This window comes from Nyctereutes procyonoides, unplaced genomic scaffold (assembly GCF_905146905.1).
Source record: "Nyctereutes procyonoides isolate TBG_1078 unplaced genomic scaffold, NYPRO_anot_genome, whole genome shotgun sequence".
Taxonomy (NCBI): Eukaryota; Metazoa; Chordata; class Mammalia; order Carnivora; family Canidae; genus Nyctereutes; species Nyctereutes procyonoides.
In genome coordinates this window covers 6,866,363-6,892,247 of record NW_026575146.1, presented here as the reverse complement: position 1 = coordinate 6,892,247, position 25,885 = coordinate 6,866,363, and the positions used below count along the sequence as shown (strand labels likewise).

The following is a 25,885-nucleotide window of genomic DNA, read 5'->3' as shown; positions in this document are numbered from 1 at the left end:
ATGACCAAACTCCATCTGCCATGCTTCAAGGCCTAGTTCTCAGGCTTCCTTTCCCTCATGCCTTTCTCATACTGTCCCCACCAAGATGTATCCTGCCTTCTCTGAGCCCCAAGGCACCAGCTCTGGACCTCCATCTTTCACTTGTCACCACTTGCCCCCATTAGGTAATTCAGTTCACCTGAAGGACCCGGCTTCTCCAAGTCTAATTCCTATATGCTTCCGCCAGAGCAAACAGTGCAGTAACTAGGCATGGTGGAGTATTTAACAAATACTTATTGAACAAGTGGAAGACTGTGAAGTCATTGCATATGAAAAGACACATAGCACTGAAATAACATATCTGTGTTCTCTCTTTACTGTTTCTTCTTTTGTTCTGCTTATTTACTTGTGGTGTCGTCCTTCTAAACTAAAATAGCTTCCATTCCCAAAGCTCCATCTTTAAAGTCCACCTGTTCCAAGAAATCTGTCTCATTCTTCTCTCCATCTTAGTTCCTATTAAATAACAATCTTGGACAAGAACAGATGAAAATACAAGAAATTTAAAAGCCACAGTTCAGGAGGAGGTGGGATTTTACATCATGTCAAGATGCTATGAACTTTACTAAGAATTGACAAGTGTGTTGAAGACCATGGTGGGATTCATGTCACCTCTAATCTGGTCTTCCCATTGCTGACTATCAGGGTCCTTTCTGAGACCCTAACTCAGTCGGCATGCTGCTATCTCTTTATTAGTTCAGGTGGCTGAGACTCAGGCTGCCTCCTCCCCTGGCAGAGTGACCCTTCTCACCTGCCATTAGGGCTGTTCTCCCCCAGGTGCCTAAGAGTCAAGCATCACCCTGCCACCTCCTCATCATCACCTTTTTTGCTGCCCAGGAAGCAAGCATAGATAGACAGCCTTTCTTTATAAAGTGTTTTCTCAGTGAGAAAACGGGTGCTAGCTAAGCAAACACAGAACAACCACAGAGATTCCAGAAGTTCTTATGGCCATGGTTCCTGATCTCTGGGACATAGCCCTCCACTTCTGAGCTTGAGCTTGGGGCTCACCTCTCCCCTCATCCTCCTCTCTTCCATGAAGGCCCACAAGCCCTTGCCTTCACCACTGCCCCTGTTTCTAAGACAGTAAAGTGGAACAGCCATGACCCGTTCTATCAAGTGGACAATCCTTTGTCCATTTCTACTTAAGAAAAGAAAAAATAATTAGAAATGAAGTCACAGTTGCCAGGTGGGAGAATTTGATTTCTTATTAGAAATAATCACTCAACTGCTACACGCTGGTTACAGGGAAGAGTAGAATCTCCTTCCCCAGGAAGCTCTTTTTTTTTTTTTTCTTAAGGAGGGGCAGGGGCAGAAGGAGAGAGAGAATTTTAAGCAGGTTCCACACTCAGTGCAGAGCTCAATGTGGGGCTCGATCTCACAACCCTGAGATCCTAAGTGGAAGTCAAGAGATGGATGCTTAACTGAGCCACCCTGGCACCCCACCCGGAAGCTTTTTAAATGGGGAGAATTTCATGTCTCTGGAACAATTAGCTATGTCTGCCCAAAGCTAGGGAAATAAAGGAACCAGTTGTGCAGAGTCCTCCTACTTCTTAGCAGCCACCTTTTATTTTGACAGTTTTCTCTTATTTATTTGAATAACCATCCCATCCAGCCCAACAAAGTGTCTCCTCCATCACTGATTTGTCATAACACACGTCAAAGCAGTTGGGAATATCCCAACAGAAACACCTTTAGGAAACCAAGAGTCACAAAGCAACAGATTCACTCTGTCAGAGAGGCCAGTGGGTGGGCTGGCAGTTACTAAGGAAGCTGTTTTTACCTGGATGGGTTCCCAGGGAATTGGGCAGAATGGCTCAAAAGGGGGGAGACTCTGCCCCCAAGAAGGGGAGGATCATTCAATCACTCAAACATGGACGAAATGTTCAGCTCCCCACCAGGCTGAAAGAACGGAGGAGTTCTGTACCCAGAGAATCAGTCTTCTTCCTGGTGAGCAAACATTTTGGCATTGTTCTAGAGAAATCCGTTATAGGAACAATAAATTTTAAAAGGGAAGAGAGCTTCTGTAGCACAAGAGCTCATATAGCCTTGGCTTAAATCCGGCTCCAGCACTACTTTACAACTCGTCCCAGTTATTAAACCTCAGGATGCTTCATTATCCCAGTTTATAAATAAGAATAAAATAGTACCCACCTGACAGCATTGTCATGAGTTTTTAAGGCAAGGAATCCATGCAAAGTACTTAGCCCAGAGTTGCCTGCACAAAGCCCAAGGTAAACAAATGTTGGCTGTTAGTATTGTCATGTTTGCTATGGTTATTATTTTGTCCTGAATATGATGTTCTCTGGAAGTTCCAGCCTTGGAGGGGGAGGGTGGCAGGTTGAAAAGAGGGAGGAGGGGATGCCTGGGGGGTGGCTCAGCGGTTTGGCACCCGCCTTCAGCCCAGGGCCGGATACTGGAGTCCCGAGATGGATTCCCGCATCGGGCTCCCAGCATGGAGCCTGCTTCTCCCTCTGCCTGTGTCTCTGCCTCTCTCTCTCTCTTTCTCTCTCTCTCACTCTCATAAATAAATAAAAATAAAATCTTTAAAAAAAAAAGAAAAGAGGAAGGATTTGTCTTTGGACTAAACTGGGAAGTAGCAGTGAATTAAGAAAAATCAGGGGCACCTGGGTGGCACTGTTGATTAAGTGTCTGACTCTTGGTTTCAGCTCAGGTCTGATCTTAGGATCTTAGGATTCTGAGATTCAGCCCCTTGTGGGGCTCTGCACTCATCATGGAGTCTGCTTAAGACTCTTTCTCCCTTCCCTTCTGCCTGTTTCCCTGAGCTTGCATGCACATGCATGCGTGCTTACTTTCTCTCTCTAAATTAGATATATTTTTTTAAGATCTTATTTATTTGAGACAGAGAGTAAGAGTGGGGGTGGGGAGGAAGAAGGAGGGCAGGCTCTTCCCTGAGCACAGAGCCCAAGGCAGGGCCAAGGCCAGGTGAGGGGCTGAGGCTGCCCAGAGGCAGGAGAAGGCAAACTTGAGTCCTTGGAGGAATGGCTCCAGGCAGGGCTCCAGGAAGACTTGATCCCAGGATCATGACCTGAGCCAAAGGCAGATGCTTAACCGACTGAGCCATCCAGGCACCTCAATAAACAAATATTTTTTTAAAAAATCAAAGTGGCCACACATGCGCATATACCAGCCACTGGTATCACAGTCCCTACATTGCACAGCTGGACTTCTCAGGACTAATTATCTTACAGTATGACGAGAGGAAGACTGACTTGGACAATAGCCCCAAACCTTTAAAGAATTCTCTGAGCCTTTTCTTCTCAAGGTGCTCTCAAGTTTTAAAATAACACAATTTGGGATCCCTGGGTGGCGCAGCGGTTTGGCGCCTGCCTTTGGCCCAGGGCGTGATCCTGGAGACCCGGGATTGAATCCCACGTCAGGCTCCCGGTGCATGGAGCCTGCTTCTCTCTCTGCCTCTCTCTCTCTCTCTCTGTGACTATCATAAATAAATTTAAAAAATTAAAAAAAAATAAAATAAAAATAAAATAACACAATTTTTTTAAAGATTTTTTTTTAATTTTTATTTATTTATGATAGTCACACAGAGAGAGAGAGAGAGAGGCAGAGACACAGGCAGAGGGAGAAGCAGGCTCCATGCATCGGGAGCCCGACGTGGGATTCGATCCCGGGTCTCCAGGATCGCGCCCTGGGCCAAAGGCAGGCGCCAAACCGCTGCGCCACCCAGGGATCCCAAAATAACACAATTTTATTTGAGCACCACATTAAAAGCCTTGCATTAAACTAGACCTCAGAGTCTCAATAAATAACTTTACATCTACCCATCTGAGATGCTAGCAAGCCTTGGTTGGAGTAGCTATCTCTCTTCCAGGGTAAGCAATAAACCCAGTTTTGTCTTATAAGAAAAATAAAATAGACTTAACACAAACCAAAAAGCACAACAGTTGGGTGTGCATTAACTCTAAGGCATCCCTGTTTCCCCTACTGAAGAGAGTCAGGGTGTCACAGACTCCTAAAATGCCCCTCTTTGGGGCCTTATAAAAAATATTTCCATGTTCCATGTCATTTTTGACAGTTTAACTATGAAATGTGTGGGCAGATTGAAATGGAGACTCAAAACTGGTTGGGTTCCAAAGAAAATTACCATAAATTGGAAATCTGAATATAGCTATTCATCTGTGGGCCTTGGGATATGAATAGATCATTAATTAGGGCCAGAAACAAAATGGTGCTGTCTCAGACACTATGGCAAAAAGCAAAGACTTTTCCTAACAAGCAGGAGGTCCTTGATGGCAGGGGCTATGGCTGGTGCGCAACCCAGCTCCAGGCACATGGAAGATGATCCACAAATGAGGAGTGAATGAAAACAAGATTGGAGTAAAAGATTAGGGTTTGAGTCCCTGCTCTACCTCTGCCAGACAGCACAATCCAAGAAAACCCTCCCAAATTCCAAATTTCCACCTCTATCAAACAGGAACTAAAAACAACACACATCTCTTAAAATCATTATAAGAATTATAAGCTAATTCAGATAAAAAAATTTTTACAAGCTACAAATAGTTTGAAGAAGGAGAAGAAAGGAGAAGAAGGGAAATTAACATTCTCTTAATGCCTGTTACTTGCAAGCATACTAACAAAGACTTTTCCTATAGGTTACCTGTGTAATAGAATAACAATGTGAATTACTACTAAGTATTCATTAGTGAATATGTGTTGATTGACTTATTTTCTTTTTTTTTCCTCTGAGAAGTACTAGATTTAAGTTGTTCTTTATTTTTTATTTTTTTGTAAATTTATTTTTTATTGGTGTTCAATTTGCCAGATAGACTTATTTTCTAAGTGGATTCAGTTCTTTTCCCTGAATCCATCATCCCTTTGCTGGTGAAGTGGCCTGCTTCTAGACTAGAACTGCTCAAATCCTGCCTGTGGCTCCCACTTCATGGGATAAGCCACATCCTACAATGGGGATGCTAGGAGCTCGGGGTGCACCCCGGAGTGCAACAAGCACCCAAAATGCTGAGAAGCCAGGGGAAACGTGGGTAACTCAATTCAGGGGAATTATATCATGGTCTCTCATAAAATTCGGAGGGCTCTTGGTTTCTGACAGCCTCTTTTAAATCTAAATTTGCCTTGGCAGGTAAAATGAACAAGTCAAATGAGCTGTAAACAAATAGTTCGATAATGAACCTGAAAAAAAGATAACCCAATTTACCTTTAAGGCTCAAACAGAACTTCTATAAAAATCTGTTAGTCTTCCTCCTCATCTTACCTGCTTTTCAACCACTCCCGCATTCCCCTTCTAGAAGATGGCAAAGGTATGTGCTAGCAAGTAAGATACCTAGATTTATTCAATAAAGGACAACCATCCACCTCCCAGAAAGGCTGTAGGAACTAAACTAGACAATATATTTAGATAAAAACAATAACTTCCGGAGTGCCTGGTTGGTGCAGTGGTTTTGGCTCAGGTCCTGATCCCTGGGTCCCGGGATCAAGTCCCACATCAGGCTCCCCATGGGGAGCCTGCTTCTCCCTCTGCCTGTGTCTCTCATGAACAAATAAAATCTTTAAAAATAATAATAATAATAACTCTCATTTATTAAGCACTTGCCATGTGCCAAGCACCGTGTGAGGTGCTTTATGTGTGCTGATGCAATTTCTGTGAAATAGGTATTATTATCCCCATTCTACAAATAAGGAAACAGAGATTCAAAGATAAATAATTTGTCCAAGGTAAGAAAGGTGTATTAAATAACAGACCTAGGAATGAAATCAAATCTGACTCTCAAATCTGTTCTTAACCAATACCCCGACTCTGTGGCCCACCCATAGCCTCTTACACTTACAACCAGTCAGTACATGTTATGTCTGCTCTCTCCCCATGGAACTGCCAGCAAGGGAAAGCTTAATCACCTTTCACGAAAACTCGCTGATCAATTTGAGTGTGTGTGTATGAATATGTGTGTGTACAAATATATATGTGTGTGTGATCACTACTGATCTCTCAGACCACTGATGTACTTGGAAATACTTTTTCTCATAAAGGCACAAACTAGACAGGGTTTGGGAGTCACTCAGATTCCAATCACTTTTTTGGGCATAGAAGAATAAACAATGGCTTACAGTATCTGGAAGACTCGTTTGAATTCTGATTCTACCTCCTGGCCACATCAGTGGGTTTTCCAGCTGCACATAACAGAAACTATCTCTAGCAGGAAAAGCCTGTTGAAAGGGGGTCCCTCAGGACAGATGGGAGGGCTGGAGATCCAGGCTTGCCACCACAGAGACCAGAGCGAGCAAGTCCCAGCCGAGATGCCCCATAGAACATTCTGCTTGGAAAACCACACTCGCCCCACTGGGCACTCGCTCCAACACTGCTGCTGTGAATAATGCACTTGGGGCCTCTATTTCTAAGATCGAAGCATTAGTCACCTGGCTCAGGTCTGAAGCCTGCCCTCTCACTGCCAGGGAACTGAAAGACAAAATACTGCCCTCACAGTCCACACTCTTCCCACTATGGAGCTGGATAGGTCGCCGGTGTCCCATAAACGTTAGCCCCTTTCCCACCTTTCTCCTCCCAGCCCCATCCCTGAGGATTAATGAAGCTCATTGAGTCTACCAGACTGGCAAACAGCCCAGCCACCAGCCAGCCTCTGCAAAGAACAAGTTGGTTGACAGAGAGCCATCCCCTCTTGACCCTTGCTCTCTCTTTGCTGGAGTGGCAGTTTGCTTTCCCAGGGTGGCAGGATGTAAGATTTGTACAGCCTCTGAACAGTGTTAAACCACCCATCACAAAGGATGTTATTAGCACTCTGCTAGAAGTTTAATAACAGAAAGGCAGCAAATCAGTGCTGGAAGTATTCTGAAAATTTCTTTCAGAAGTGACAAGGAATGCAAAGAGAGCATTGCATTTGGTTTCAAGTCAAGCGAGCTCAAACCCAAGGTCTCTAACACACGTATCTACTTTTCAATTCACCTTTCTATGGAGAAAACGGAGAAAAGGAGGAAGTAATTTTCCTGACCAACTTGCAAGACTCAGGAGCCAAGTGGTTGCCATGGAAAATGCTGCCCAAACAGGAGTCTGGCGTGGCAAGGGTAGAAATATGGTTGCATAAGGGAAGGGCAGAGAGGTGGAAGTCACCGAAGCTTCCACCCCACCTTTCTCTGCTCTGGCCAAAGGCAGATCTGATATTGGTCTCCCCGGCCCTGTGCCCCCAGCATGCCTGCGTGTACAGGCTTCTTTCTCCCTATAAACGGAGTGCTGTGCAGAATCCTGCCTTCTTAAAGCTAGGTTCCCTCTCTCTGCAGAGCTTTCCTGCAGAGCTGGTCCTGATTCATAAGCTTAAACAAAAAAAAAAAAAAGTATCCTCTTGCTATTTCTTTTCCTTGCACTCCAGATATATATCATCCTGGGTCTCACTGTGGGATAGCTAATGTGGTGGACACACTATAAGAGAAATCACACTTCATCCCAGATGACCACAAATATTCTCATCCGTTAGCACATAAATAGAGGGATCCTCTTGCAAGAATGAACTTCTGCTTCGCCCACCCCATTCTGGAATGAAGCAATCGTGTTTACAGAAGAAAAACTCACAGCACAAGGTTCTGCTTCTTTCTGAAGCTGAAAGTAGCTTGATTAAAATGAATGACAAAAAAAAAAAAAAGAAGAAGAATGACAGCTCGAATTTGCAATGGAGAAACAGCTTAGTTATTCCTAAGCATGCACCACAGGGGAATGAAATGATACTTCTTCCCCTGTTAAAATACTTCAGGCCACCTCTTTTCTCAGAAGTCCAATTCTTGAATTAAAAAATAGTTATAATTTGTATAGCCAGCAACATTCTTAATTCCAAGATGCAAGTTTCCTAGTTGCATTTTCTCCCATATTGTCTACTGGAATCAGATAACTTGCCAGCTGCAATGTCAGAAAGGAAAGAGAGAAAAAAACAAAAGATCCACAGTTATTACTGGATATCCATTGCCACTCAGGTAGGTTTTTAAAAACACAAACTATGGATCTTTTCGAAACCCAGACTTTAAGAATAAACAATGACCTGTTTCCGGCAAGACAGTATGTAGAGAGTTGTGGAAAAAATCACTCATTGAGCAATAATTTTATAAATCATCTTCAGAGAAGCTCTACTATAGAACTTTGCTCTATACATAGGATCAGAGACTTTCAGAACCGAATGAAGCCTCATCTCATACCTGGATGAGCAAATTGATCTGTGCCAGTCAAATGGTCTGTCCCAGCGCTTATCAAAACCCATGTTCAGCTGCCCGGGCTCAAGAGGCCAACACTCAAGAGAGGAGTTTTGACTCTGAAGGAATGTGCGGTTTATACAGGAGGCCAGCCACCTGGGGAGAAAGCAAACTCTTATCCAAAGACCACCTTACTCTGTGCTTTCTGCCTAACCCAGGGATTTTTAAAGGGGTTTAATCAGTTAAGGGAGTGCAGTGGTCTGTGACATTCCCCCATTATGGGCAGACTGATGAGTTATCTGGGTGCTTGGAGGTTGTATGAGAAGTGCCGGTTTCGTGGCTCTGGGAAAGGGATAGGGGGACATTATGCAAGAAGGATTGGTTCCTTGATACCCAGGGGTTGTGCAAGAGTCCTCTGTCCTTTCTGCAAAGGACAGTGCAGTCTACAGATGCACAGAGGGAGGTCAATAAAGTCATTTCTGTGATCATAAAAAAGAAAACCATTTTGTGAACAGACTGCTGGGCTAATCAGAAAAGTAAGGGGGCCTCAAACAGACTTGCTGGCTTCTGTGGCCTGGGTACATTCTGGTCCTTTATTCCCCGAGGCCAGTGGTCTGCAAATCTCAAAGAAAGTAAATTAGTTCTTTTCCACATCAGGAACCATAAGTCAGCAAGCAAGGAGTGTGTTACCTTGAAGCAAGTCAACCCTTACGACCAGACAGATTGCTGTTACAATAGGTCCCTTAGCAATAGTGACCAAGGAAGAAAAGGGACCCATCCACCTCTGACACTGGTGTCCTTCCACTGCACCAGCTGTATACAGCAAGAATTAATTTATTACCACCCAACTTGCTACATGGTAGGGGAGATCCATCAAAGGCACCAAACCAGGACGAACAAAGGTTACCTAATCGAGACAGGTCAGAAATTGTTTGGCTGGGAGACAGCTATTTCTGGCAGTGATAGATTTTAGTTTAATTTGTATTAGAGTGACAAAGATACGTGGATTTATCTTTAATCTCACTCTGTAAGACCATTAGCTTTTCATTGTCAGACATACCCATTTGTTTAGTGTTCTGGTCAACCCTAATTTGTGTTTATAAATATTTCATCAAGTTTTTAAAATTTGTTTTGAATCTAAAATCATTAATATTATTATGACCTCAACTTATAACCAGGTTGCAGTCAAACTTTCATTTGCCCACTATTTTTAATTTTTAAGGATTTTTATTTTTAAGTCATCTCTGCACCAAACCTGGGGCTTGAATTCACAAGCCCGAGACCAAGAATCACATGGGCTATCCACTGAGCCAGGCAGGAGCCCCTGACTGCCAGTTTTAGAACTGGGAACTTGCCCTCTATCAGAAACCATCCTACACGTGGGAACTGGATTCCCAGCTCATTCTTCCCAGGGCTGTCGATCCATATTGCACTACAGCAGCTCCACAAGCTCACTGAGCCCACAGGGCTTATGATTAAGAGGTCCTCTCTTTCCTGCGCCCTCTTTCCTATGGAGAACAACACTATTCTCTTCCTTTCCTTCTTCCAGCCCTCACTTTTAAAAAAAAATTTTTTTAATTAAAAAATGGAAACCAGATATGAAATTCCAACTGTCTGATCAAAACAAGAACCAATTCTATAGTGTTCGTGAACCAATTTTTTTTCATTTGGATTCCTCCTACTGCTAAGTGAGAAGAACCTCTCCCAAACTCTCATTCTCCTCAGATCAATGGACAGTGGACCTTGTGCTTTAGAAATTGAGGAAAATTTTGTATTACAAATCTGGTAGACAAAGAAGTTTCCTGAAAATTCCACCACTTTTCTCCTCACTCCAAGATATTTAGTTAAATAGCTTATTTATGCCACAGTGTATACAGGCATATAGAGGCTTCAGAGTCAGACCAAACATGAGTTTAAATCCCTGCCCTAGGGGTAGCCCTGGTGGCGCAGCGGTTTGGCGCCGCCTGCAGCCCAGGGTGTGATCCTGGAGACCTAGGATCGAGTCCCACGTCGGGCTCTCTGCGTGGTGCCAGCTTCTCCCTCTGCCGGTGTCTCTGCCTCTCTCTCTAGCTGTGTCCCTATGAATAAATAAATAAAATCTTTAAAAAAAAAATAAATAAATCCCTGCCCTATATCAGATTGGATAAAAAAGCAAGACCCAACGATATGCTGTCTGCAAGAGACTCACTTAGACCCAAAGACACCTCCAGATTGAAAGTAAGAGAGTGTAAAACCACTTATCATGCCAATGGACATCAAACAAAAGCTAGGGTGGCAATCTTTATATCAGACAAATTAGATTTTAAACCAAAGACAGTAATAAGAGATAAGGAAGGACACTATATCATAATTAAAGGGTCTATCCAACAAGAAGATCTAACAATTGTAAATATTGATGCCCCTAACATGGGAGCAGCCAATTATATAAACCAATTAATAAAAAATTAAAGAAATGGATAAAGAAGATGTGGTGTATATATATATATTATATTAATATAGAATATTAATATAGAATTATTATAATTATATTAAGATAATATATTATATGTATATATAATACCACATTATATATATATATATAATAGAATACTACTTACTTCTCAAAAAAGTGAAATCTTGCCATTTGCAATGACATGGATGAAACTAGAGGATATTACGCTAAGCAAAAATGAGTCAATCAGAGAAACACAGTTATGATCTCATTCATATGTGGAATTTAAGGAACAAAACTCCTAATTTACATTGCAACTGGTAAATGCCCTGTCACCAATATGTTCATCCCAATTAGAAGGTAGAGGAAGACTTTTTAAAAAGTACTCACCAGAGGCACCTGGGTGGCTCAGTCAGTTAAGCATCTGTCTTCCACTCAGGTCATGATCTCAGGGTCCTGGGATTGAGCTCAGCAGGGGAGCCTGCTTCTCCCTTTCCCTCTGCCCCTCACCTCTACTTGTGCTCTCTCTCACTATCTCTCTCTCAAAAAAATAAATAAAATCCTCAATAAATAAATAAATAGTACTCACCAAAGAACAGCAATCTTTCAAAGATTTCTTTCAAGTCTTAATTCTTCATGGTCTCATGGGGTGAAGAGAAGGGGTGTCAACTCTCTTTCCTAGGAGGAGAGAGCCAGAATGAAGGAATGGCAAGCTCTGCTCTCCCACCCTGATTGGGACCCTCCAGCTCACCAAGATCAGTTTCCCAAGTACATCACAGATCAATTTCCCAGGTACATCAAGAGGAACAATCACAAATACTTTCTGCTCCTAGGAGTATCTTGAAAACACTTCATCTGCCTATTCTTCATCCTGTCATCAAGAGTACTTGTAAGCATCAGGTATTTTCCCTATGCTAACTAGGAGGGCCATTCATTGAATCGTGTGCAATTATTTTATAAAATTATTCATTCTCTTCTCTTGGCAAACTCTTCTGATTTGTCAAAACCTACCTCAGATGCCACCACCTCTGTGAGGCTTTTCAGGACTTCTCATTCATTCAACAGACATTCATTAAGCACCTGTGATATGCTAATCACCGTGCTTTGTGTTGGAAGTACAGCGCTGAGCAGGATGGAAATGGCTCCTCCTCTGTGAATTTCACATCTAGTACAAAGTGACATAGAGGCTTATGACAGTGAGATTCAACCTTACGGGAAATCAGAGAGGGCTTCTTTGAGGAAGCAGTGTTTTCCACATTTTCTATATTGTGCTTGCCTGCCATAGCAGTCATCACAGTTTGGAGACTAGGGACCCAATCTAACTGTGCATCAAAGATAGGGACACATGTCAATAACATACTAACCACAAAGCCTGGGGCATGGCAGTCTCCATTAAGTGATGTGTGACCCAGCCCTGGCCCCTGCCCTGCATCACAAGTAGACAACAGTCACCCGGGAAAGACAAACATCTGCGATATCCCAACTAATATCAAATACATGTCATGGGTGAGGTGAGTTTTGGGGGGGATACTTAGAAATGGTCTGTGCGACCCACCAGCAGGCCAAGGGGTGTTACTTAGCTCTTGGGTCATCAGCCTCTGGTCCTGACAGAGGCACAGCCATAAAACAATGCCTTCAGTTTGGTCCAACTTTGAGATTAGAAGTAACCCACACTTAAAAAATACTGAAGAGTCTCCCCGCCCCTAGCATGTCCCTCTCCCACTCATTGCCAGCAGCTAAGGTCCCAGATGCAGAGCTGTGTTGTTCTCTCCCTAGTGTGACTGCAGGGGTTGAGAAGTCAAGTCAGTACCCTATCAGCCTTGTAAACTAAGACCCGTGTGCAAGAGTGTTTCTTGGCCTTTCTAGAAGCAGTCGCCTTCTCATCTCAGTTATTTTATCCCACACAAGGAGAGAACTCCTGGGCCATCGAATCTTCTCTGAGACCAGCACAATCTCGAGAGAATTTGCTGTCTTTCTAAAGAGCACACAGAATTAATTAGTATGAAATTAATTATGGAGGGCTGAAAACAATTGCCAAGAGATAAGCTGCTTTAAACTGGCTTGTTCATACTCAAATTGTGTGTTCTTCATGAGACACTGCTCCATCAGGGAACTTTCCAGCATCAGGCTTAACAATGACTTCGAAAGTGTTAATGGGGCCGGAGCCAGCAGGATCTGAACAAATTCCCCTTTCTAAATATTGTCTCAGTGACATTTGAACTCCTACCAGCTGGGATGGGGCCAAACTATTAATAGCCAAAAAGAGGATGACTTGATAAGAAGTTCTAGAAAATCAAGACCAGAATAAATTCTGGTTTGAGGACCTACTATTTTAAAATACTTATTTATTTGTTCATGCATCCCTTTATTCACTTATTCATGGATTTTACAGCATTCCCCATGCCAGACACTGCTAGGTGACAGGGACACAGAGTCCTATACGCACAGCTCTCAATGCATCTCAGGAGACAGAGATTCAAACACTTGGGAGAAAAATGAGGAACCCATGTGTGCCACCTCACAAAAGCACCTAGGAGAGGTTCCTCAGAGAGGTGACAAGGAGCTGGATAGTAAATGGAGGACAGAAATTCACCCGCCAAAATAGGAAGAGGCATTGCAGATAGAAGGACACACGAGTAAAACACTTACCTTGTGTAATCTTCAATTTCTTTAGGTATAAAGTGAGAGAAGACATACCCCCAACCTAATGACATTCCTGAGGGAATTAGAGAGCTATAGTGAGCACAGCGCCTGACAATCATGCAGCACTCCCAGGGCTCACGCTTCAGAGGATCCTGGTTCCCAACAGTGGGGGGTGGATTGATGGAGGTTCTTTCTTATTCTTACCCATTGCTGTTGGTGGTCTGAGTGTGTGTTTCTAGCATGCATGGCTCAGAATTAGCCGGTAGCCAAGGAATAGAACAAAGCTTAGCAGTGGAAGCAAACTGATGAATCATTAAGTCATAGACCATGCAGACAAAGCAGCAGCCTTTGTCTGTTGTTTTTTAAAGATTTTATTTATTTATTTGAGAGAGACAGAGAGAGAAAGAACATGAGACAGGAGGGGGGGGCAGAGGGAGAAGCAGACTCCCCGCTGAGCAGGGAGACTGATGTAAGTCTCCATCCCAAGACCCCAAGATCATGATCTGAACCAAAGGCACACCCTTCACCCACTGAGCCACCCAGGTGCCCCACAAAGCAGCAGTCTTGAAACTAGAATTGTTTGTTGTAAGCCCACATCCATCCCTTAACAAAGTGCCTTCAAGCACTGGACTCCACCTCTCTCTTTTGGTTTAAGTGTGGTAAAATACACATAAAATTTGCCATCTTAATTTTTAATTATACAGTTCAATGGTATTAAATATCTTCACTTACTGTGCAGTCATTACCACCATCCATCCTCATAACTCTTTGTCTTCTAAAACTGAAATTCTACACCTATTGAATAACAGCTCTCCATTCTCTCCTACCTCCAGCCCCTGGCAACTGCCATTACACTTCCTGTCTTTATGATTTTGACTACTCTAAACTTCCTCATATAGGTGGAATTACACAATATTCTGTGTGCATGTTTGTGTATGTGACTGGTTTATTTTACTTAGCATAATGTCCTCAAGATTCATGTGTTTACTTCTTTTTTAAGGCTGAATAATATTCCAGAGTGTGTATGTATACCACATTTTGCTTATCCTTTCATCCACCAATGGACATAAGTTACTTCCATGTTTTAGTTATTGTGAGTAATGGTGCAATGAACGTGGTATACAAATACTTCTTTGAGACCCTGCTTTCAGTTCTTGTGGGTATATATTCAGAAGTGGAGTTGCCAGATCATATAATAACTCTAATTTTTAATTTTTTGAGGAAATGCCATACTGGTTTCCACAGCAGATATACCATTTTTACATTCCAACCAACAGTGCACAAGCGTTCCAATTTCTCCACGTTCTCGCCAACACTTGATTTTGGTTCTTTTTCTTTCTTTTTTCTTTTTTTTAAGATTTTTTATTTATTTACTTGAGAGAGAGGGGAAGGAGGTGGAGATGGAGAATGAGACTCCTCGCTGAGCAAGGAGACTAATGCAGGGTTCGATCCTGGGACTCTGGAATCATGATCTGAGCCGAAGGCAGATGCTGAACCTCTGAGCCACCGGGGCAGCCCTGCTTTCCTTTTCTAATATTTTATTTTTAAGTAATCTCTACACCCAGAGGCTTGAATTCTCAACCCTGAGATCAAGAGTCTCATGCTCTTCCAGTTGAGCCAGCCAGGTGCCCCTTTTTTGTTCTTTTGATAGTAGACATTCTAATGGGTGTGATGTGGTATCTCATCATAATTTTGATTTGTGAGGTTGAACATCTTTTAATGTTTACTAGCCATTTCTGTATCTTCTTTGGAGAAATGTCTGTCCAAGTCCTTTGCTCATTTTTAAATTGGGTTGTTTGTCTTTTTGTTGTTGAGTTTTAGGAGTTTCCTATATATTCTAGATTTTAATTATCATTTATATGATTTGCAAATATGTTCTCCCATTTTTGGGGTTGACTTTTTCCTCTTTTGATGCACAATTTTTAAAATTTTTATGAAGTCAAATTTGTCTATTTTTTCTTTCATTACCTATGCCTTTGGTGTCACATCCAAAAAATTATTGCAAATCCAATGTCAAGAAGTATTTGTCCTATTTGTTTCCCAGGGTTCTGTTGTTTTAGGTCTTATATTGGGTTAGTTTTTGTGCATGGTGTGAGATAAGGATCCAGCTTCATTCTTTTGCATATGGATACCCAGTTTTCTTGGTACCATTTGTTGAAAAGCAGGTGTCTCTTTTTATACCACTTTGAACTTCACATGTTACCTGCTTTGATCTAATAATCATGCCAGGCAAATACAATGAGTATTTTTATTTCTTTACTTTTAAGTGCATATCTTTATTGCTGAGGGACTGAGAAATTAAATCCCTTGTCCAAATCATACAGTTCATTAGTGGGAGAACAGGAACTAATATTATGGACAGCACAATGTTCTTCATTCCCATTAGATCATGTTTTTCTGAACTTTTTAATTGGCTATTGCTAGGATGGGGAGTAGGAAGGAATAGCCAAGGTTAAATCAAGAAGGAAAGAATATAAAGCCCAAACCACATTCATTAATTAGAAGTTTTCTCTTTGTGCTTCAGTTTCCTTGGATGTCAAATGAGATTGTTAGGCAAGAATTCCAAATGTTTCCCCTAAAGTATCACTAATGGCAGAAGAATGTGAACAAGCATTTGCTTTACATCTAAAGGCCAAGACATCCAACCCAGGCACGGCTCCACAAGACAGAAGCTTCTTTAAAATCCCTTGTTTTCACCGAAAAAAAAAAAAAAATCATGTGCAGGTCTGCATTTTGGTCCATAATATACTTGGATTTGTTTTTTAATATTAGTAAGCTTATCCCATACAAATTTCTGGCTAAAATAGATTCTCCAGGGCAATATGTGGCCTTTTCCTGTGGCTTTTTTTTTTTTTTTTTTTTGTACTCCCTGTCACTCAGTAGCTGCACACACCTCAGTGTGAGATGCAGGCAATTATAAATCTCTTAAATCTCCATCCCCACATCTTATCATCCTGTACTTGGTCTTCAAAAAAAAAAAGGTGTGAAATCATACTCACATTTGATAATGAGTATTGAGGAGTGAACTATTAAAGTAATGATTCTTACATTTACATAAGCTCCACAATGAGCAGAACCTGCCCCCCACCTCCCCTACCCACACCAGCCTGGCCCAGGACCCAAGTATCTCCTGAGAAAGGATCAGTCAGATACCAGGTAAAGAGTTGTCTACCTGAAAGTCATACTTGCTCCATGCCGAATGAACGACTATCCTATTGATTTTCAGTGTAGCATGCAACAACTAGGACTTCAGATTAGATGTGAATCACTACTCTATCACTTACTAAGCACTAAGCTAGTCTATTGTGAACTTCTTATGAAAAACATCTAGGCTTCTTTTGATAGATCTGAGTAACCAAAAGGAATCCTAAAACTGTCTTTAAGCTCTTCCTTTCATGGAAGTCCCTCGTGCATGGATAGGCATCTGCTCAGTTTGGTCAATTTTCATATGTCAAAGCTACAGTTATAGCTGCTGAGACTTTCCAGCTTTTCAATTTTCTAGACGGGCAGCACTTAGATTAAGATGGAGGGTGATAGTTAATGAAATCTTTTTTTAACCTAAGAGATGTTTCATTTGCCTAGATTTTCATTATTTCTGAACTGTAGGGCAGTTTAGTGTATTACAAAAGGTCATAAAGACATTTATTTGTTCCGTAATTTGTGAAATTACGTTAACTAAGAAAAAAGAGTATAGGACAGTATATAAACCCTTATCACAGAAACAGATACTGAAAGGTAATCTATGAGCCCTGTGTAGCATTGAACATTCATGAGATACTGGCATCTATGAAGTTGCTTATATTTCCAGGGTTTTGGGTTTTTTTAAAGATTTTATTTATTTATTCATGAGAGACACAAAGAGAGAGAGGCAGAGACATAGGCAGAGGAAGAAGCAGGCTCCATGCAGGGAGCCGGATGTGGGACTTAATCTCAAGACCCCAGGATCATGCCCTGAGCCAAAGGCAGACGCTCAACCACAGCCACCCAGGCTTCCCCATTTCCAGTTTTTAAAAAGTATCATCTCTGTGAGAGTTAAAAATGGTTTAATTAAATCATATAATTTTAATTAATTATATTTCAATTATTACTCATTCATCTTTACCCATCTCCAATATTCATTATAGTCAAATGTGCATTTCTCTGAAACTAAATTTTCCTTGGGCACTGAAGTCACTGTGTGTATCATGCTCCAAGGTTAATTCATTTCCAGGGGTCATTTCCCCTAAGTATTGTGAAAGACTGTAGTGTTGACAGACACTGTAAATAAGAACATTTTTTCATTCACCAAATACGAAAATCCTGGAAGCACTTCTTATTGTATGAGAATCCACAGCAAAAAAATAAAGTTTTTTGTCTCTGTTTTTGTTTGTTTTGTTTTATTAATGTGACTCATTAAGCTTTATAAGAACAATCCAGATGAGGGTAACAAAACCATCTACAACCACTTTCCCAAACCATGCCCATTCACCTAGCTGAAGAGTAAAGAACATTTTTTCACTTCGTTGTCATGAAAAACTAAATACTTTCACCTGCAGGCCTCTGCTCACACTTTTTTCTCACCCTCTAAAAAGACTGGCTACATTCAACCTTACTGTCTTCCACTTCACCATTTAATGGAAGTGCCCTCTGGTGTTACTCTTGATTTTAGCAACCAAAATCATTGGTTTCTGTGTCCTGTTTCAAAGTGCTTAATAGCAGGAGTTTTATACTTAAGTAGCATCCAGAGATACATTAAAAGTATAAGACTTGAAAAGAGAGAAGAATGAAAGAAAGAAAGAAGAAAGAAAGAAAGAAGAAGAAGAAAGAAAGAAGAAAGAAAGAAAGAAAGAAAGAAAGAAAGAAAGAAAGAAAGAAAGAAAGAAGAAAGATGCCTAGAAGCCAGACTCTCTAACCCACTTACTTAATAAAATGCTGATAAATATCTTCTTCCAGTGCCTCACACTCTCCAATAGTGGACTTGGAGGTAGGACAACTCCCTCAACCAAAAGACAAAAAAAAAAAAAAAATCAGGACCCAGAGAAATCAAATGACTTGCCAAGGTAATATAATAAGTAGGTTTATCATGCAGATCCTCTGCTACCATATAATAAAAAGTGCTGAAATTTCCGAACTACTTTTCATGAGCCAGACACTATGCTAAGTCTTTTATATACATTCTCTTATCTGAACCTCACAACAAATGTTCTGAAGTAGGTACTATCATTATACATATTTTACAGAAAGAGAAAAATACGCTATGGAAGAGGGGTTGAAGAAACTTATATGCTCGGGGTCACACAAATACAGGTTTTGAATTAGGTAGCTTGATTCCAGAACCTATGCTTGAAACCACTACTATGCTTGAAGCCTTTATAGAAATGCATGCATAGTTGGAGGTATGTAGCTATATAGACACAAATAATGTATCTGCACGTACTTATGTATATATGAGATACCAAAGGGCAAGATATAGAGAAACAAATAAAGGAGGAAATTCATGGATTGAGATGGATTTAGTGGACACAAACAGTTTTTTTGAATAGGCAACTCTACACTATACTGCCTGAGAATGTTTTGCACTCACACACAAACATAAGGAAGCGGTTACTTAAGTAAGGTTAGGTTGGGATGGGGTGATGGAGAGCGGCTGAGGTGGCTCGCAAAATTCTGCTTCTTAACCTGGATGGTGGATACATGGGTGTTTGCCTTACAACAAGTCATTTAACTCACTAAGCCATACCAGAAAATAAATAACATCATAATGGCATGTACGTGGGGCCGATGGGAGGAAGCAGTGCTTAACATCCATCCCATCTTTTTTCTAGTGTGCCTTTCTATACTATAGAGACATAAAAACAAAAAACTCTATTTCCCAGACTCCTTCACAACCAGAGTCCTGGATGTGATTTTGATTCTGTCAATCAAATGTGGCAAAGTTGGAGCAGAGGCCAGGCTTCTGTTGTTCCTTCTGGCAAGCCTGGTTGTGGAGACATGTGGTATTTCTGTAGGAGCATTAGCAGAGGTCCTGGGCTCTGATCACTGGCTTTGACGTGTTGAGAGCAGAGCACGTGGCACATGGCATCCATTTGTGCAGATCATTGCAGGCACAGTGTGGCTCTGGAGACAGCACCAGCAGCTGTGGCTTCTGATTGTGGTGACCTCCTGGTTACAGTAGTTTCTTATCCTTGTCTTGGCGGCTTCCTAATTGTGGCAGCAGCAGGATGGTAATGGAACCAGAAGCTTTTTCATCATAGAAGGAGTAGCCTTCTTTGTGGTTTATGCAGGCTCTGGACAGACTCATGGGCCAAAGCAAACAAACATTGAAGTCCAGAACCTGCCAAAGGCAGGGACACTGATAACCCCCCTCTTCTTTGGGTAGGAGTCCTGAGAGACTGGACCCTAGGTTAAGATGAACTACAGTAAACCGGTCCTCCAACAGACTACAGTCCAGCTTCAAAGAGTCTATATAGCCAAAAATATCTTAATTCCTAAAATGTAATGAAAGCAATTCTGGATTCAGAGCTACCAAGTACCTGAAAGAAGTCATTTCTGGAGGAAGGAAATAATCATCCTAGACTTCTAATTCTTTCAGCAACAGTTCTCAAAATATAATGCCCAGCACACTAACAAAGATAGCCAAGCACAGGGGGAAATAAAATAACAAGAATGAGAACCAGCAGAAACATACAACAGAAACAGAAAACACACCAAAGATCTAGATCAGTGCTTAAATGGAAGTATAATGCAAGCCACAAATGTGGGTCACATATGCGACTTTAAATTTTCTAGTAACCACATTGAAAGAGTAAAAAGAAACAAATGAAATCAGTTCTTAAAACTGTTTTATTTAAATCAGTTTAACTCAAATTTTTATTTAACCTGAACTTTTATTTCAACATGTAATCAACATAAAAATTAATAATGAGATAGTTGACATTTTTATACTATTCAAAAATCTAGTGTGCATGTTACACTTGTAGTACATCCCAATTCAGACTAGCCATGTTTCAAGTGTTCATTAGCTGAATGTGGCTAGTAACTTGTATATTGGATCTTGTAGCTTTAGGTTTTAGAATATCAGGCAGGAGTGTTGAAATACCTATGCTTAATGAGCTTTTAAAAAGTGAGGTTGAGGGATACCTGGATGGCTCACCGGTTAAGCCTCTGCCTTTGGCTCAGGGCATGATCCTGGAGTCCCCAGATCGAGTCCCACATTGGGCTCCCTGCATGGAGTCTGCTTCTCCCTCTGTCTGTGTCTCTGCCTCTCTCTCTCATGAATAAATAAATAAAATCTTTAAAAAAAAGTGAGATTGAAAAACTTCAATATAGGTCTGGAAATTATATAAAAGTAAAATAAGATATTTGAAATATGGAATAATCTATAATTTTAAAATTGAATAGCTGAAATTAAGAACTCAGCAAATGCCTTTAATAGCAGATTATACATGGCTCAAGAGAGAATTGTCAACTGGAAGGTGAATCAGAAGAAATTATCCAGAATAAGGCACAGAAAGACCAAAGAGTAGAAAAATATAGAAGAGTGAGAGAGCAAACACCATGAAATGGTTCACCCCACATTTAACTGTCATCCTAAAGGGAGAGGTAAAAGAAAAGAGGGACAAGGTCATATTTGGAAAGATAATAGCTGAGAATTTTTCAAAACTGTTTACAAGTCTATGGTCAATTTGATTGTCTTCCCACTGAAGGTAACTGTATTAATCGTTGCTTTTAAATTTTTTCTCCTTTCTCTCTTTGAGGATCTCAAAGATTTTCTGCAATTTCACCATATTGTACCTTCAAGTGAATTTATTTTTCTATATCCTACTTGGGATTTCTTGTGTTTCCAGAAATTGAGGATTAATGTCAATTAAGTCAGGAGTTTCCTTTGGCAGAGCATCATCTATAGGAAATCTCTGCAGCCTATTTGAGGTTGTGCTCTAGAGGGATATTATGTTTGATTCTGCTAGATGCGCATGGATCTCTACCAGCCAGAAATTTTTTTAGGTTATTTTGTGGCTTGAGATACCTGGATCAGTCAGGCAGGCAGAGTAAATTCTAAACTGAAAGCCAAATAAGGACAGCTTATAGTTATTCATTCTTAGGATAGTCTTCTGTTTATTTTCTTTTTACACACAGAACCCAGGCCAAGACAGAGAAATGTGCCTGCTGTGTTCTTTTGTAGTATCTCCTTGTGCACCTGAGCAGATTTTTTTTCCTAACCCACCTTTTTACTATACCTCAGCTTTATATGTGGTCTCAGTTCCAACTCCTCACCTTAACAAAGCCCATAGCCTAATTCCTGTCCCTGACTAGGAGTAAAATCTAAACCCTTGGCATACTGAGGCCAACAACCTCCACCTTCCCTACCTTCCCACCAACCTTTGGAAAACTCAGTGTCCACCCTTAGCTTACCATTCTGCTTTTTAGCATTTTTTTCATGTTTGGCCCCTATAAATTTCCCTCTCATGTAAACTCAGTTAGTTGTACTTTTTTTTTAAGATTTTATTTATTTATTCATGAGAGACACAGAGAGGGAGAGGCAGAGACACAGGCAGAGGGAGAAGCAGGCTCCATGCAGAGAGCCTGATGTGGGACTCGATCCTGGGACTCCAGAATCACACCCTGGACGGAAGGCAGGTGCTTAACTGCTGAGCCAGCCAAGGATCCCCAGTTAGTTGTATTTTTTAAAAAGGATTTATATATTCCTCCCACCTTGGAGATGGGGAGCCAAAACTCTAAACCTAAAATGCCATACCTCTCAGTTAAAGACAGATAAATTTATCCTGAATCTTAACCAGTTAAAACACATAGGAATAGCATCAATGAATGATTCTCATGTGATCTTATCCAGGTTAAACTTGAAGGGAATAAAATCTAACCTGACCTATGTCAGCTGAGTGGAATTTATTTATAGCAACATAAAGATAAATATTACATTTTTCTCAATATTTCCCCCTTCCCTTCTCCCCATATAAGCAAGTAGGTTTGGGGGTTCCTTTCTCCAGGAGAGATTCACAGCAGAGTAGAAAAATAGAAAAGACTCCTTTCTTTTTTCTAAAATCCTAAGCTCTGAGAGAAAGGCCTAGACAGTGTCTTTAAGAAACATCAAGAGGAGATTTCCCCCATACTAGAGGGAACCCAAGGGGATGGTGACAAATGAGTCAAAGAGCTCTTAGACAAATGTTCATTATATGAAGAGCAGCAGTCACCACCATCTGACACCCCTGTTTACAATTCATGTATTTCTCCCACAGGTTTCTTCTTTTTCCTCCCCTCCTCCACCTCCTCCTTCTTTTCCAGGGCATGTCCCTGACTACTCATGCTATGGCCTAATCAATTCTCTTTTCTGCCAATGGCTACCAAACAGGTGATTAGCCCTGGCTTTGAGAGAAAATGAGCATCACCTTCAGTAACTTTGACTCACTTGTGGAGTACCGGTGACGGGTTAATGTTTTCTAGGAGGGAAGCAGAGAGGCTATTAAGATGGTGAAGATGAGGGGTCCTGGGTTGCTCAGTTGGCTGGGTATCTGACTCTTGATCTTGAGTGGGGTCATGATCTCAAGGTCATGAGATCAAGCCTCATGTTGGCCTCCACACTGAGCATGGAGCCTGCTTAAGATTCTCTTTCTGTCCCTCCCGCCCCCATCCCATTCACATGATTTAGATAGATAGATAGATAGATAGATAGATAGATAGATAGATAGCAGAGATTAATCTTTTTTGGCTCAAAATGGAGACCAAGAAGGGTCCTTACCAAAAAAAAAGAAAAGTAAGAGAGAATTCAAATAACATCGGGTAAGAATATTCTTCAAGCAGAAACCGAACAGAAAGCAAGCACATTGCTTTGAAATAAGGTTTACTGTTACAAAGAGTTAAGAAATATTTTTTTTGAGTTAAGAAATATTTTGACAATAGTTAAAACAGATGACATTCTCTGACAAAAGCAATTTTTTTAAGTATTCAATATTGTGGGAAAAATGTAATATACACAAAAAATCAGAAAAACTGGAAAATAAAATCGGATTAGTAAATACAGGTGTAATTAAATGTTTAGCACATTTCTGCTAATAAAGCAAAACATTTTCATGAAAATGTATATTACTAGCTTTTAATATTATGTCCATACATCTTTCTTTACAGATAAATATTAATTCCTTTAATTAATAATTTTCATCCATTACTGCAGAAATCAGAGACTTAACTGTTGTTTGTCATTGTTGCTGTTGTTCTTTACTAGTTAGTTTGTTGGGAGGAGCAGGAACCTTACCAAGAATGCTTTGCAAAGAAAATTTGAAATCATTTGATTTCTAACAGAAAATTTTCCTAGTTTTCTTGCTCCATTGTTGCTACGCCACATGGTGTCTGCCCGCTGTAGCTGAACAGTCAATTATGCAGTTTCTAGGCAGAAAAATGCTCACATTGCACGGAAGTGTCTAAGCATCCCATGGTAACTCTGGTAATATGTATTTTCATTGTTCATTTGAACTCGTAAAGGTACAATTCTCCTGCTCTTACATGTTTTCCTATAGCGCCACCCTGCATGGTAAACCCAAAATTAATGATTTCTCCTCAAAGGCAAAGTTTTACTACAATTTACACAGTTATGTATATTTTTAAATGTATTTTAAACTATTTAAAAAATATTTGTTACATTTCTATATTAGACTTTCTCATTCTTAAAAACTTTAATTTCTTGTGAAAATTAAGAAGGAAAGTATGGGTGCTGCAGATGAGGAAGAGGAGCAGAGGGAGGGGGACTGTCCTGAATTGGTTCCTATTGAGACGAAGCTAATAGAGGAGGAGGAAAAGTCTGGTCCTGGAACTAAGATCCCGTCACACTTATCACTGGCTATTTAGGTAACTAACCATCCTGATCAGAAAATGCCATAAACGCTGGCATCCTGCGAGTTTGAGAGCTGCCGGTGCCTCTTCACCTTAGGCATCTGGGCCTTCTGGCAGACAGCAAATATCTCTGAGGTACTAGGAAGACAACACTTCTGAACTATATTTTGACAGAGGAACACAGTAAAAGAGTAGCAGTTATTTTAAATGAATTTGGGGAAGGAAGTGCAGTAGAGAAATCTTTAGCTAACAGCCAAGGCAGAGAGTTCTATGGAAAATGGTTGGACCTTAGAAACAGTTGACCCTGCTGTTCAGTAAAGGACGATGGCCTTAGGACTACTGAGAATTTGATGCAGAAGGAAAAATTTGAGTACATACTTCTAGAGACCTATGGGTGCTGTAGCTTCTATGTGTGGGTTGATGCTGAATTAGGAATTGATATTTATCTTGATGGCATCATAACTGTTGTGATTTCAAAATATGGATTAAAACAATTAGAAGGGACACCTGGGTGGCTCAATGGTTGAGTGCCTGCCTTTGACCTAGGGGATGATCGTGGGGACCCGGGATCGAGTCCCACATCAGGCTCCCTGTATGGGGCCTGCTTCTCCCTCTGCCTGTGTCTCTGCCTCTCTCTCTCTGTGTGTGTGTCTCTCATGACTGGTTGAATAAAATCTTTATAAATAAATAAATAAATAAATAAATACATACATACATACATAAATAAATAAATAAAACAATTAGAAGAAGAAAAACCTGATGACCTTATCAATGGAGCTTCTAGGCAAATTGCCTTGGCAGATATCATCATCATTAATAAAACGGTTTCAGAAAAGGATTTATGCAAATTAAGAATAGCCATTAGATCAATAAATAGACTAGGAAAAGTGGTATGTATCCAGAAGTCCTCAAATATATATTTGTAAGCTTTGTTCCTCCCATGTACTGGTCCATCCTTGTGTCATTTCTTGGTGTTAGTTCAGGCTATGTAGTCTCAAGTTGAGAGAAGCAGAAATCTCTTAACATCTTGTATATATTGTAGTTCAGTTGGATAGAATATTGCTCATTTTTTGCTATGACACACAAGATGACAGCAAACAACCATACATCTCCATGCTTTTTGATGGCCATGTTTTCCAGCCTGAAACTAACACTGCTATTATCATGCAGTAGGATGAACACATCAACCACTGTCTGGATAGGGTGAAATACAGGCAAGGAGTGATTCCATTTCTACTCTTACCAATATTTAAGAGAAATCCTATGATTCAATTTCCTGTCCACCACTTGCTATAGGTATCTTTCCGGTTTTGTGAGTTTGATGTGTGTGTAAGGATCCTATTGTGCTTTGTGTTATTTTGATTACTTTGCATATACTCATGATTTCCAAGATTTATATACACTGTGACTTGTGATATGAATTTGCCCAACTCTTAGGAGAACTATACTTTTATGTGTTGGAGCTCCTTGTATATTCTGGATACCGATCCTTGTTTTGTTTTGTTTTGTTTTTTAAGATTTCATTTATTTATTCATGAGAGGCAAGAGAGAGAAAGGCAGAGACATAGGCAGAGAGAAGTAGGCTTCGTGCAGAGGGCCCAATGCAGGACTTGATTCCAGGATTCCAGAATCACGCCCTAGGCCAAGGGCAGGCGCTCAACCGCTGAGCCGCCCAGTCGTCCCAATACCGATCCTTGTTAAGGGGAAATAAATCAACTGTAAGAAGCAGATTTGTTTCTGATGTAAAGACTCTCTATGCACTGAAGAAGGATACAG

The 25,885-nt window shown here is 40.8% G+C and overlaps 1 pseudogene; it reads left to right on the top strand.

Moving 5' to 3' along the window:
- The window catches only part of LOC129499782 (zinc-regulated GTPase metalloprotein activator 1A-like), a 57,382-nt pseudogene extending 32,347 nt beyond the window's left edge, over positions 1 to 25,035 (top strand).
- Positions 25,036 to 25,885: the final 850 nt, after the last annotated feature.